Raw genomic sequence first — 13,380 nt, forward strand, 5'->3', positions numbered from 1 at the left:
CGCCAGGGGCAAATTATTCAGCCGGACTGATGGTCTCCTCATCTCTCACCCTGACAATGTCTGAAAGGCGAAATCTTAGATTTATAAAATTATTTATAATGTGAGTGATAAATATTGAAAGATTTTCAGGTCTTACCACTTCTGCCTAAGTAAAAAAAAAAAATAACAGGAAGAACTGCTTGCCTTGTGACATTTCGGCATTTCCATAGCTTGATAGTATCAGGAATTCAGAGGTGCAGGAGAGTGGGAAAACTATTGGAAAACAACTTTACTAGGCTTTTTGAACCTAGAAAATTGTGAAACAAAATGCTGCATTATCCTAAGGGTATTTCTCATGCAAATCGGCCTTCTCGTCACTCTTTCATAACCACTGATTAGCCAGAGTAGGAAAAAATACATAATTCCTCAAGGTACTGGTCTTGGTGGTTCTCACAGCTGTATTCTTTGGAAATTTTGCTTTATCACTCCATTAAATATTACTCATTTTGACTTCCTAGTAAAAAAAAAAAAAACAACCAACCAACCAGTTTATGTCTACATACCAAAGATACCACCACACTAAATTGAGTCAGCATGACAAATGTTTCTCATCTGAAAAGTTTTACTGGAGAGGTTTGCTCGTCAGTGTGGCTGAAGAAGAGGGTTCACAACCCAGGCTGCAACACCAACACCTGCCCGGCCTCTCCCAGGAGTCACACCACCTGAAAAGGCTTGATTTATCAGGAGGAAAAAAAAAAAAACAACCCACACCTCCTACTCATATATAATTGATAACAGCCCCGATTTTCTCGCCTTTCATCTTCTTCCCTCAGAAAAACATCCTGGTATTTTATTTCACTTTTTCTCCTTAGCCCACCTGGTGTGTAGTTCCTCGGTGGTTACTCCTCCCACCCCTGCTCCCCAAACTCCTCGGAATGGCCTCCCCTCCCGCTCCGCAGTTACCCCGGCACCACTCCAACCGGGTTCCTTTCCCCTTCCCTCCCTTTGCTCCTCTCAGTTTTCCCCTTTTTTTTTTTTTTTTTTTTTTTTTTTTTTTTAATGAGTTCCTCGCTCCCGCAGGCCCGCCGGGAAGGCCCCTCAGGGCTGGGTCGCTGCTGGGGGGCAGCTTCCCCTCACAGAAAAGGCGGGCCCGGGCCCGGGCCCCTCGCCTCAGCGGCCGGGGCGGGTCGGTCCGTCCGTCGGTCGGTCGGTCCGGCGGCGGCTTTTTCCGGGGCCCGTCCCCGGGGCGGCGGGCGGAGGAAGGAGGGGGCCCGGCTGGCGGCAGGGGGAGGCTGGCTCTGCTGCAGCGCCGAAGGGAGGGAGGGGCCGGGACGCCGGCGCGTCGGTGCCGACGGTCTCCAGGCGGGAGTGAGGAGGAGGAGGAGGAGGTGAGCTCCCTCTGGGTGGGGTAAGGAGCGGGGCCGCCCGAGCCAGGCAGGAGGGAGGGAAGGGGTCAGCGCGGAGCGGCGGGGCGGGCGCTCGGCCCGGGGCCGGGCGAGGAGGAGGAGGAGAACGGGGGTGGGGGGGGGCGGCGGCGGTGGCCGAGCGCTCCGCGGGAGGCGGGGGGGACACGCCGGCCCGGCGAGCCCCGCTCCGCTCGGTGTGTGGCGGGGCGGGAGGCGAGGGGAGCCGGCTGGGCGCTCCGCCTGACGTGGCTCCCCGGCACCTGCGGCGCGGGAGGCGCTGTCGGGGACTGCCGGCGCCCCGGCTCTACCCCCCCCCCCCCCCCAAGATGGCTCCGCGGCCCTGGCGCCGGCCTGAGGGGAGGGGAGGTTTAGGGGGAGAGCCGCCTGGCTCCGCGGTCGCGGCATCGGGATGGGGTGGTGGTGGCGGGGGGAGCCGCTCGGCCCCCGCGGGAGGGGACCCGTCCCCCGGGAGCCGTCGCTGCCGGCGCGGGGTGCAGCCTCCCCGGTGGCCCTAACATGGCTGCCCGCGCCTCGGCCCCGCGGAGCCGCCGGGCCTGCCGGCACCCTCCGGCTCCTTCCCTCCACCCCCCGCGGCCTTCTCCTGGGCAGACCCCGGGGGGAGCGGGGCCCGGGGCAGCCGGGGAGGGTGGCGGGGGCCTGGCCGGGCCCGGCTCTCCACAGGCCGCGTCGGGGCAGGTGGCTGAGGGGGGAGCCGCCGCCGGGACGGTGCCGGCAGGCCTCGGTCACGGCACCCGGCCCCGCCGCAGCCCCCCACCGGGTCCCTGAGCGTTTAAAATCCGTGTGTGTGTGGGGGGGGGTTATTCTCGAAAGACTCTTACTTTTGTTTTTTTAAATACAAGCTGTGCGGGGCAGGGGCTGGTCTTCGTAAGCAGTTGCGAAGTGAGCTGCAAAATCTGAGCCCGGTTTCGTTCCAAGTGTCGCTACAGTGCAATTAAAACGTATGTATAAATAGTTCTGCTGGTAAAGCCGTCAGGAGAAGTTGTAACCTTTGCGGTGACAGAGTCATGCTTTACAGAACAAGGAAGAAAAAATCCATACGAAACGCTCTTCAATTTTGCAAAATGTGTAGACTTTAAGATTTTGTTTTCATTATTTTAAGCTAAAAATGCCACGTGACAGAGCGCTTCATAGCAGAGGAGCTGCTTGAATATACTCTGCAAACGAATCCCAACTTTAGGAAAGTGTGTCTCAGATGAATGAGACTTGGCAGGTCTGCACAAATCTTTTAACACATGACTGTGTGATGATTGGAGTAGCAGACTGGAGGAAAGAAACCATTTGAGGTGCAAATGCATGCACTTTTTTAAGAAGCGGGGGAAAGAGTTTGAAGCTTACTTTATGGTAGGATTTTCTGGTTGACGAGAAGTGGGTGCGCATTACCACGATGCAGAGTTTTGCCCAATAGTCAGGTAAAGATGAGTAGCAGATTTTAGTGTGGCTTACAACAATGGTTTGGCATAATTAAATAGAGCTATTTTATTGGACTCTATTAACCTGGTTAACCTTAAATCTTAACCATGACAGGATTTTCATGTAAAGAGCCTCCATACAAAGTACAATATTGAATTTTAATTGGAGCTTTCAAGACCTAATGTAGAGTGTATTCCTCTTGCTTCATCTTTTTTTTTTTTTTTCCTTCTTGGAAGTCCAGGCGTAGTAAAATATATTGAAAGAATACTTTCTGACATAAGTTTAAATGCTATGAATCCAGATTGCGTAAATCAATTAAGGGCAGGATGTTTTAATACAGTGCTGTTTTTTTGGATCTGTGTGCTTACTACCTATGAGAAGGTGAGGATCATTCTCAACATTGCAATACTTTGGTCTTCGCAAACTTTCTGAACAACTTCCCGATCTAATTATTAGCTGGCCGATGGACAGTGATGGTAGAACCTAGGAAGCAAACCCACTGTCCAGCTCAAGGTGTTTGTAGTTTACAAATACAGCACAAAATTCTCTCCTCTGCTGATCAATGCACAGTTTGAATTCTCATGCAGTAATATTGTTAAGACTACTGTCAGTTATTGCGCTTGGAGTAGTGCAGTAGACCCCTGTGAAGGCAACAAAGGCACATAGCATTGGATTGGTCTTGTCCTACAGAGTTTAGCTGGAATGAGGGAAGGTGTTTGGCACGTGAGTCACTAGTATGATACCAGCAAACATCTCCTGAATTCCCGTCTTTTGGGATTTGCCATGAGTTACAAATACCTGTTAATTAACCCTTGTGGATCTCTCTCCTGCGTTAGGATCAGTACCAAGTGCAACTGGTAGTGTTGCAAAAGTCGTGCCCATGGCTTGCGAAGTGCCTGTGTTACAGCTGAAACATGTCACTTTTGCTGCTAAGTCACTTAGACTCTAATGTAAAAGTTATACAACTTCCTTAATGTTGTTTTAAAACTAAAATATAGACATATTTTAAAGACTTGTTTGGCTGGAGGCCCATTTTAGAGTGGCCGGTAAAAGTAATAAACTATCCTCAAACATTTCTGCTCAATAAAATTTGAGAATATGAAAACAAAAAGTTCCTGGTTTAGCTTATTTATAAAGTTTTCTACACCCTATGATGGCAGTGCTTGACGTTGCCCATAGCTCAAAGAAGAGCTGCATGCCTTGAGTGTTTTGGGCCTCTGACCCAATCTACAGCATAAACTTCTGTTATTTTCTGCTTTGATCAGAGCAGTGAAGGTTTGTGGTCTCTGTCCAATATTCTGCACTGGTGAAAATTTCTAGATGGCCATTTTATCACCAAAACTGCACTTTTATCAGTGTACTTTCTTTCACTCAGGACTCCCGGAATAAACTATTTGGGCAAAAACTGAACGGCTGCTGTAAGCTGGGATCTCACCAAGCGCCTCCTGATGTGGAGAAGGCCAGTAGTTTTAGAAGCATTTGCTGTATTTAAATTCCTTACTGTTTGTGTGGCCAGCTGGAATCTAACTTTATAAAAAAGAAAGAAAATATATATACTGCATTTTTTTGGCTTCACAAGATCAGAATATGTTTATACAATACAGCCCTATATAGTTCAGATTGGGAGAGCCATTGAGATAAGCCATTTCTCCTGCAGCTGTTGAGGAGCAAATATTTAATGTGGAATATTCTCTTGTATTAGCTCTTTCAGTTGCAGAGAGGAAGTCTTGTCCAAAGACTTGAGATCTTACCTGGTTAAATAGTTGACTTAAAGAACTGCTGTTTCTCTATGAATTGGGTCCTAAGTTATGTGCTCAGAAGAAATACGTAAAACATACATGTTACTGCGTGAACAGAATTGTGTTCTGTTGTAAGGAAATACACTGAAAATATATTTTAAGGTTCAATTTTTAGTGATACTGGTATAAATAATGGGACCTTAATGTTGACTGCTCTATTTGAGGGCTTCTGTGTACGACTGCTTGAGACATAAGCCATTATGTAGTGAGTAGTAACAAAACCAAGGCAAATGATTTGCTAACTTGAGCAGAGTATCTCATTGTCTGGGACTAGTTGTATAACTTATTAATATTGCTAATTTAAAAAAAAATACACAAAAGTGGAGAACAAACTCTAAATATATATGCAAGGCTGTTAGGAACCCATGCAGCAGGCATTTTAGAAATACATTGTCTACCACGGTTTTTTTCTGTTTGTATGTGAGAAACGTTCTCTACCAAGTTTGTAAAGCAGGAAAATCATCTTAATCTTTGGTGGCAGAATTGTTAACGAGGGGCTCTAGAGAGCCTGCCTTCCCCTGCCCCCAGCCATCAATAAGTGGTGCAGTTAGCAGTGGTGAAGCAGTGCCTTAGTGCTGTAAGGACACATACCCCAGTGTGAATTTCACTTCTGAATAGATACATATCAAAGTATGTCTTAAACGTACACCTTAGCTAGCCATATTGCTGCACATCAGATGTGAAAGTAAAAATAAATGTGTGAAGCACCAGACAGAGTATGAAATCTAAATCTGAAAACCATGTCTCCAAACAGTCTATTATCCTAAATCCTGGACCCCATATATATGTATATATGGGAGCATATATATATATGTTTTATTTTTGATCCACGGTATTTCCTGTAGGCAAGAAATCAAAGATCTTTTCAAGTTATAAATGACAATAAGTAGGGGAGCCAGTACTTCAGATAGCTGGTATTTTGTGTATGAGTAGCTCTTTGATGTCTAAATGAGAACTGGAGGAATGTCTAAAATTAACAATGAAGTATGTAAAATTAATGATGAAATGCAGAACTTGGAGGCAAACAGGCAAGGCCAGGCACTAAGTGTGGTTTTTTTTTTTTTTCCCCTGAATAATTATTTGTTAGGGTTAAGACACAGAAAGAACACTAACAGTTAAGACGCATAAATCCCAAAGTAAGTTAGTGCTGCATAAGTGACTTCGATTTAGATATTTGAGTGTGTGTAGGTTTACATATAATCAAACATGCGAAATTTACGACGTATGTGATTAGCAGAAATTTTTGCATTGGCACTTCAGATGCAACTGGATTTAATATCATCCTCATGCCTTAATTTTGCTGATTTGTTGTAGTTTTGCTGAATCGTTACAAAAAAATTGTTGAAGAAATTAGTGGTAGGTTGCCAAACAGAAAAGAGGAATTTAATCAGTTTTGCATCTGGAAACTTCTATGTATTGTGTCTATACAACAGTTTGACCAGTGTGGCTTCACATGCTGCTTTCCAGTTTTGTTCCAAGGTTATTTTTGGGCAGTCAGATGCCACGTTTGTGCAACAGGTTGTCTATGTTAATGACACTCAGTGGTAGAAGTATAATATTGCCATAAATAAATACTGTGGGAATGTTTTTTTTCTTAGAGGTACAACAGTGGTCCTTAAAGTTACTTTTGCCATGCCTCTGGCAACAGAAGTCTTGTGGTGATCGTGGTCTTGATGAATAAAATACCATGCAGAGTGCAAGATTTCTTTCGTAGTCAGTATAAGAAGCTGTCATTGAGGGAACCCCGGCCCCCACCCCATAAGTTCTTGCCGAAGTAGTTGGATTCAGATTTAATATGATGTAGTCTTTTATTCCTTTCTCTGAGATGGAAGATTTACTGAAATGATGTTCCATGATGGGCATTAGTCTCCCTGGCAGAATTCAGTGGTCAGGTGTGTTGGAATACAGGATGAAGACATCGCCGTTGCCAGTTGGTATTTTTCTCAATCTGAAAAGACAGAGAGAAGCTTCTCCTTCAGAGAACTGAGATTTTTCTGGTTCATTCTCCTGAAGCCTAATAAAATGTATGTAATAGAAACAGGACTCTTGTAAAGCCATTATATAGGAGAACTTCTGGAGTATCACAAAGCTTTGTGCTTACCTGCAAGAATAAATGTTTGGGAATGCTGAAAACTCAGAATGGAGTGATTAGCTAGAGCTGTGATGGTGTGTGACTAGTGGTAGAATATCTGGGAGAAAGAACAGTGAAGATAGCTCCATTTCTAGGACCAGCTCTTAGAAAAGTACCACCCTTTTCCTGTTCTTTCCAATCAGATTAGTTTGGGGGGGGAGGGGGAGCCTCAGTCGTGTGTATTAATGACATTATTGTTCAGTATTTGACAGTGTAGATCTTGATTCTGTTTTCATAGTGTTTTAGTTACCAGGTGACATGTTTGTAAATAAAATAGGAATAAAGTCCTTGTTGGATTGTGAAAATAAGGTGTTTTTTATAACTGTCTTGCCTGGTGCATATAATTAAACAGTTGCTTTCTCAGAAGCACCATAATTTCCATCATTTAAAAACTAAAATCTTAATTGAAGTACAGATCCTCACTTCATCTGATGCTCAGCATTGTATTTCCTGTGTATCTTTCTGCTTTGATATTTACTTTACATACAAATATTCCAGAAAACAAAAATTCAACAAGTAGTTGAAAGTATTGCATCTTTTATATTCTGGTATATTCAAGGTTTGCACAAGGAATATGCTGTAAGATGACTTTGCAGAATAAGTAAACCAGCAGTATTCTGTGAAATTCTCTGTTTTGTGATTTCCCAGTTGAAAGTTTTGCCATACACTTTGTCTACTGGGTTGCATTTTAATACAGTAAATTTCTGAGTATAACTTTGTGTGTGGTTTGATATAAATTAAAGTTCTCCAAATAAACAATAGCATCATCTTGTTGGCTTTAGAGAATAATTTCTTGTTCTGATCTTGCTTTAAGAAAACTTTAACAAGAAATATGCTTTTGTTATCATTAAGTCAGTTTTCTTTTTTGTTGTGATTTAAATGTAAAGGCAGGATTTATGGAAATGACTGGAGGGTGGTGCTGGCCTAATTAGTCATTATTTCTGGCAAGGCATAAAAAATTGGCTGTTCTTCTGCCTAAAACTAAGAGTGTGCTTTGTATTTAATCTGTAGGTCTTTTGTAAAACAAATGGTTGTGCCAATAAGTGCAAAATACACACATAAAGTTCTTCTGATACTATTTGGCATGCTGTTCTGGAGAGTCATTTAAGTTTTTGTTGATAGTTAAATTTACTAAGGTGGGTATCTCTCCCTGGAAAAATGTATATTTATATATATCTTTTAAAAAATAGTGTATTTTTTGAAGGAATAGTAGCTGGAACTTGCAGGAGCAATTTCGGAATGGAATATGGCTTTTCTGCTAGTGTCTATTCAAGTATTAAATACAAAATACTACAGTGCTTTATAAAAGTACTAGTACCTATTACAAGTTTTTGCAAAGAGTTTTAGGATTATCCGTGTGGTATGTTCACTGTTGGGCTGAGTAATGTCTCTTAACAGGGTGGTTTGTTTTTTGTTGGTCTTGTTGAGATGAATTGCCAGTAATTGGTATTTCACCCAGAAGCGACCCAGGTGACTTACGGAATTCCACCACCTTCAGCAGCCCCGTGCATGTGGAATGTCTTTCCTAATCAGGCTTAAGAGAGGGCGGCATTCAGCACAGCAATGATTGAAAACTTGCCTTCTAAAAAAAAAATAATCAGCAGGGGCATGTGACATGAATGCTCCTCCATGCCTTTGCCCTCTTGTTCTCAGACCACAGCTTATGCCGCTCTTACACATCCTTGATGACCACAGGACATTCCTAAAGCAGAAAGCTACTTTGCATGTTCCTCTTTATGAGTCTGTTTCATGATTAAACTTTTAAAAGTCACAACCCCCAACATGCAACTGCAGTTTCATGGTAGCTGTGACATTATTTTACTATTCATGCTGTGAATTTCATTCTACAGTAAAACGAATATTATATTGGCATTTTAAGTTGGTTGTCAGTGGAGAATAGGGAAGCTACACTTCCAGCATCTGTATGCAATCTTGGCGACAAGTAGGATCCTCTGGAAAGCTGTTACTGTTGGGGCAGAACTAATCATTCCATGTGAAATTATATAAGGAGAATTAGCTCTGACTCTACCTCATTTCCTTTCATACTGCTGTGAAAATAAGCTTAGAAACGTCAAACCTTCCCTCCTTATTTCTCTAAGTACTTTACTAAATACTTCTTTTTATTAAGGCTTATTTATTGTAGGTGCTAGAAACAAAAATAACTACCTGTATTTCTGGGTACTAATGGGATGTGCATCCTTGCCCAATTTGGCAGTTTTGATTTCCTTCTCAGGACTGGATTCCCGGGATCGGTTGCCGTTGCCTTCTCTGTACTTTGACTTTATTTCCCTGGTGGATCATTTGGAGTACTTCGTATTTAAGGTAGCATGCTTGATGTGATAGAAAATTGTCAATCACAGACTGCCTTGGCTATTGAGAAAAAAGAGGTATCAAAAGCCTGCTTGGAGCTCTAAGGAGCAGTCAAGTCACCTGCTGATTTGCCTGGCAGGAGCCTAAACTTGTACAGCCTTTAAGTTTAGAAAAGAAAATGCAGATCTCTGGAGGTCATCCACTCTATGCTAAGGCCCTGTACTGTATGCATGAGCATATAGTGTTCATCGTAAAGCCAGATAGATATGTATAGACAGTTTCTGTCAGTGAAGGTTTGTGTGGCCCCTCCATGACTGAATCAGTTGTTTTAACTATCCCTAGAGGTAGCATATTTCCTCTAATACTATCATATTTTTTTTCTAACCCATTAAGCTTCTTGTTTCTTTTTTATTTTTTCTGCTGTGGATATTGCAGTAGTGGGAAATTATCATCATTTTTGTAACTGCTGTTAACCTATTTTGAAGCCTGCGCCCTTTTTCTTTGCTCATCTTTTTTTCTGTACTCAGCAAGCCCATTTCCCTTCAACTTTCCTGATTGCTTAGGGTTTCTTCTGAGCTTTTCTCGGTTTCCTACATCTGTGTATCCAGACCTGAACATAATGTACAACCTTAGTGTCCTGGTTTCGGCTGGGATAGAGTTAATTTTCTTTCTAGTAGCTGGTATGGTGTTATGTTTTGGGTTCAGTATGAGAAGAATGTTGATAACACACTGATGTTTTCTGTTGTTGCTAAGTAGTGTTTAGACTAAGTCAGGGATTTTTCAGCTTTCATGCCCAGCCAGCAAGAAGGCTGGAGGGGCACAAGAAGTTGGGAGGGGACACAGCCAGGGCAGCTGACCCAAACTGGCCAATGGGGTATTCCAGACCATGTGATGTCATGCCCAGTATGTAAACTGGGGGGACTTGGCCTGGGGGGGGAATTGCTGCTTGGGAACTAAATGGGCATCAGTCGGTGGGTGGTGAGCAATTGCATTGTGCATCACTTGTTTTGTATATTCCAATCCTTTTATTATTATTGTCATTTTATTATTGTGATTATTATCATTATTAGTTTCTTCCTCTCTGTTCTATTAAACTGTTCTTATCTTAACCCATGAGTTTTATCTTTTTCCCTCCGATTCCCTCCCCCATCCCACTGGGTGGGAGGGAAGTGAGTGGTGCCTAGTTGCTGGCTGGGGTTAAACCATGACACAGTCTGTATCAGTGATGACTAGAATAAATCTTACCATCTTTTGCATATGATGCTCCTGTTAATGTTAACATTAATAATGTTAATTAATTTTTAACTTTTTGCATTCAATTCAGTATTAAAACACCAGTTTCAGTTTTGCTGTTAATCACTTAGTCCTACTTTTTTCGATTCGAACTCTGCTTCCCAGAATGCTTGCAGCCCTTCCTAAGTAACTACAAAATTTTGCAACTCTGTTGTTCATCATCCAAGTAATAAATGAAAAAATTCAATAATCCTGCACTGAAAATGCTGTCTGCATTATGATGTGAGGGCCAAGAGGAAGAAACTTATTATAGTTGGAGTCCTGCAACCTGTACCTTGTTGCAGACCTGACCTTTGGAGATAGAGTCGCAGAATGGCTGGCTTGTGGTCCGACCATTTAATCATCTTTGGGGGCGTTTGCTGGTCTTGGTTGATTACGTCCGTACCTGTCTTGTACTGGGGAGCATGGAACTGGACAAATTAAGCCAGACATCCTGTAGCTTTAGGTGTTTGAGGGGATCTTTAGTGAGATAAAAGAAGAAAAACTTGGAGAAAGTTTACATGGATCTGTACACCTTGGTCAGCGGTGGTTCAGTTCCTTGGAGTGGTGTGTAAAAATCACCTGTAATTAATTAGATACATGTGTGCACGTTTCTGTCTGAGTAACTTGAGATGCATCTGTTCACAAATGGTCATTCTTCATGGCTGCTAGATCAACACTTCAAAAAAAAAAATCTTTGATCAAACAGATCTCAATATTTGAAGTAAGTGTAATTTTGTGAATCATGTAGACACGAGGGGAGGAAAGGGTATCTCTGCTTCATAATCTTTTCTTTCATGCTATTTGCTTGGAACATAATCTGTAGGCGTTTGTCTTTTATGTTAGCATTTTGGTATACCTGATGTGGTCAGAAACACTTTATTTTATCCTCTGCAGTGGCATTTCTGAAAATGAAGCAGCTAAGAGGTCCTGCTAGAGAGTTGGAAAGTAGCAGGGACCGTGGCTTACAGTTAAGGCAGATGTGATTGCAACATCTGTGCCTAGGAAACCTGCAGTCTGATCTGCCTTCCATCTTCGGGATTTCTGGGATTCCAGAAGCAGAAGTGGTGCAGATAAGACATGTCCTTTGAGGTTTTGAAATGCTTCTGCTTAGATTGTAAAGCTCTTCCTTATTAGACCCACAGGAAGCACATCTTCTATAGTGCAGCCAAATTGATATCATTATTAAATACTTATTCTCACACTCTCCAGTGGTAACTCTTCTCTGTGGTGGCGTCATTTGGGAAGAAGAGCCTCTATGGTTGCCTCTGTGTATTGACTAGCTGAGTACGTGGCCTCACCGCATAGCTGCGCGTGGTAATTTCTGACTTGGAAGCTGTGATGGGATCCAAAGTACAGTTTATAGAGGATTTTTCGTCTTCTCCCTTAAATTGAACTTTCCAGTGCTAAAACTTGGGACTTCTAACTTGGAGTCTTCATTAGAACACAATCTAGAATAACAGGAAGAAAAAACCCAAAGCCTTGCCGTCAAACAAATTAAAATTTATTTTCTTTAATGGTTCTCCCCTTTGCCCACTGTATTCTTGCAAAATCGGTCTTTGCCCTTGGTTTATTTTCAGTACAGCAATTGCGTTGGTTTCTGTATGGCATAAAGCTCTCCATATTCCTCTCTGAGTTAAGAATACCTTTTTCCACAGTCTCTGAGCAGCAGTCATATGTCTGCTTCCTGATCTCAGGACTCTCCTGCTTACGTTGGGGCTCCCTACTTGCTGTGCTTCGCCTCTGCTGTTGTGTCGTGCTCTCGAAGGCTGTGCAAGGTGAGATGTGCTTGCTTTTCTTTCCCCTTTCAGGAGAGCTCCTCTGGCCTGTTGTGCAGCCTGTGGGAAGAGGCAAGCCAGCGGCCTCCCTCTGCGCCAGCTATAAGCTTTTTGAAAGGACTTCACTTAACACAGTGCACGGCAGGCAAAACAGGTATGCTCTGTGGGAGTTCAACAGAAAACACATACTTCAGAAACAGAAAGATATACTGCTATAAGTTCACGAGTACGTTCTGCAGAAGAAACAGCCTGTAAGTAATATGTTGAGAGAGGAGCTGGATGAAGCATGAAGACAACTTCCAAATGAGAAAAACAGGTGGTTTGCATTATTTCCTCCATGCTTAGTTTTTATGGTGGTGTCATCATAACAATACATGACAAATGAATACACTTTTCTCTCAGTGTTGTTTAAAATTTGATTACCTGAATATTTACGTTGTTCAGTACTTGGAAATATTTGAAGAGTTTTATTCTTCACTGGATTGTATATGGAGTAATTTTGGAAGTTGAACAGTGTATTTCATTGCAGACTATCCTAAAACAAGTTCTTAATCATTTGGATGTATTAATATTACATTTAAAAATGTAAACTTTGAAAATGTAGTTATTAAATTCTGTTCAAGATGTGAACTCTGTTCTGTTTTCTAGCATTAATTATGCAAGTTTGAAATTCTCAGTTTCATTTAAAGGTAGGGCTTTTTATTTGTATGTAGCTGTTGAAATAAATTACCAGTACAAGAAAACATTCTACTAATAAGTTAGGGATGCTTGGAGTTGGCTGTACTAACTGAGACAATTTAATTCATCCATCATCAGGGATGATGTTTCTTAGTAACACAAAGTATTTTCACCCGGGGCGCTTTCATGAACTTTCACATTTTTCTTCAAATACAGCCTTGGTAGTGTTTTATATGACCTGAAGTTCATCCATCTGTCCTGAAGCTCCCAATACTTTTCCATTCCCTCCAATGATGGCATGATCTGGTACACTTTTTTTTCAGCATAATGATGCACAAGTTGACTAGAGAATCATTTCGCATGTCAGATTTTCCAAAGGGTTCTGGGAAATTATTTGTTGCTCTGTATAGCAAAGCTAAAAGTTATTGAAAATGTGTTACAGTTTCATAATAAAACAGATACGAAAAATATTGGCTTGGGAGCTAACTAAATGCTTTCTGATAGCCATAGCCTCAAGGGGGATACTTGGATCATTTGTAATAAAGGGATATCTTTGATGTCTTTTGGTGAATTGACTAGTATTCTGTTTAGATCAT

The 13,380-nt window shown here is 42.3% G+C and overlaps 1 protein-coding gene across 11 annotated transcripts in view; it reads left to right on the forward strand.

The window, feature by feature from the left end:
* Window positions 1-1,546: 1,546 nt before the first annotated feature.
* Window positions 1,547-13,380, forward strand: part of GTDC1 (glycosyltransferase like domain containing 1) — a 185,623-nt gene continuing 173,789 nt past the window's right edge. For 2 of the 11 annotated variants that reach the window (XR_011324266.1, XM_069780760.1), the window contains exon 1: window positions 9,905-12,260. The gene's annotated coding sequence lies outside the window, so the exon portion shown is untranslated. Of the gene's footprint in view, window positions 2,345-9,877; window positions 12,261-13,380 lie in introns of those variants that run through there. The other 9 variants (XM_069780753.1, XM_069780757.1, XM_069780755.1 and 6 more) reach the window with 9 other exon arrangements.

Source organism: Haliaeetus albicilla, chromosome 4, assembly GCF_947461875.1.
Source record: "Haliaeetus albicilla chromosome 4, bHalAlb1.1, whole genome shotgun sequence".
Classification (NCBI taxonomy): Eukaryota; Metazoa; Chordata; class Aves; order Accipitriformes; family Accipitridae; genus Haliaeetus; species Haliaeetus albicilla.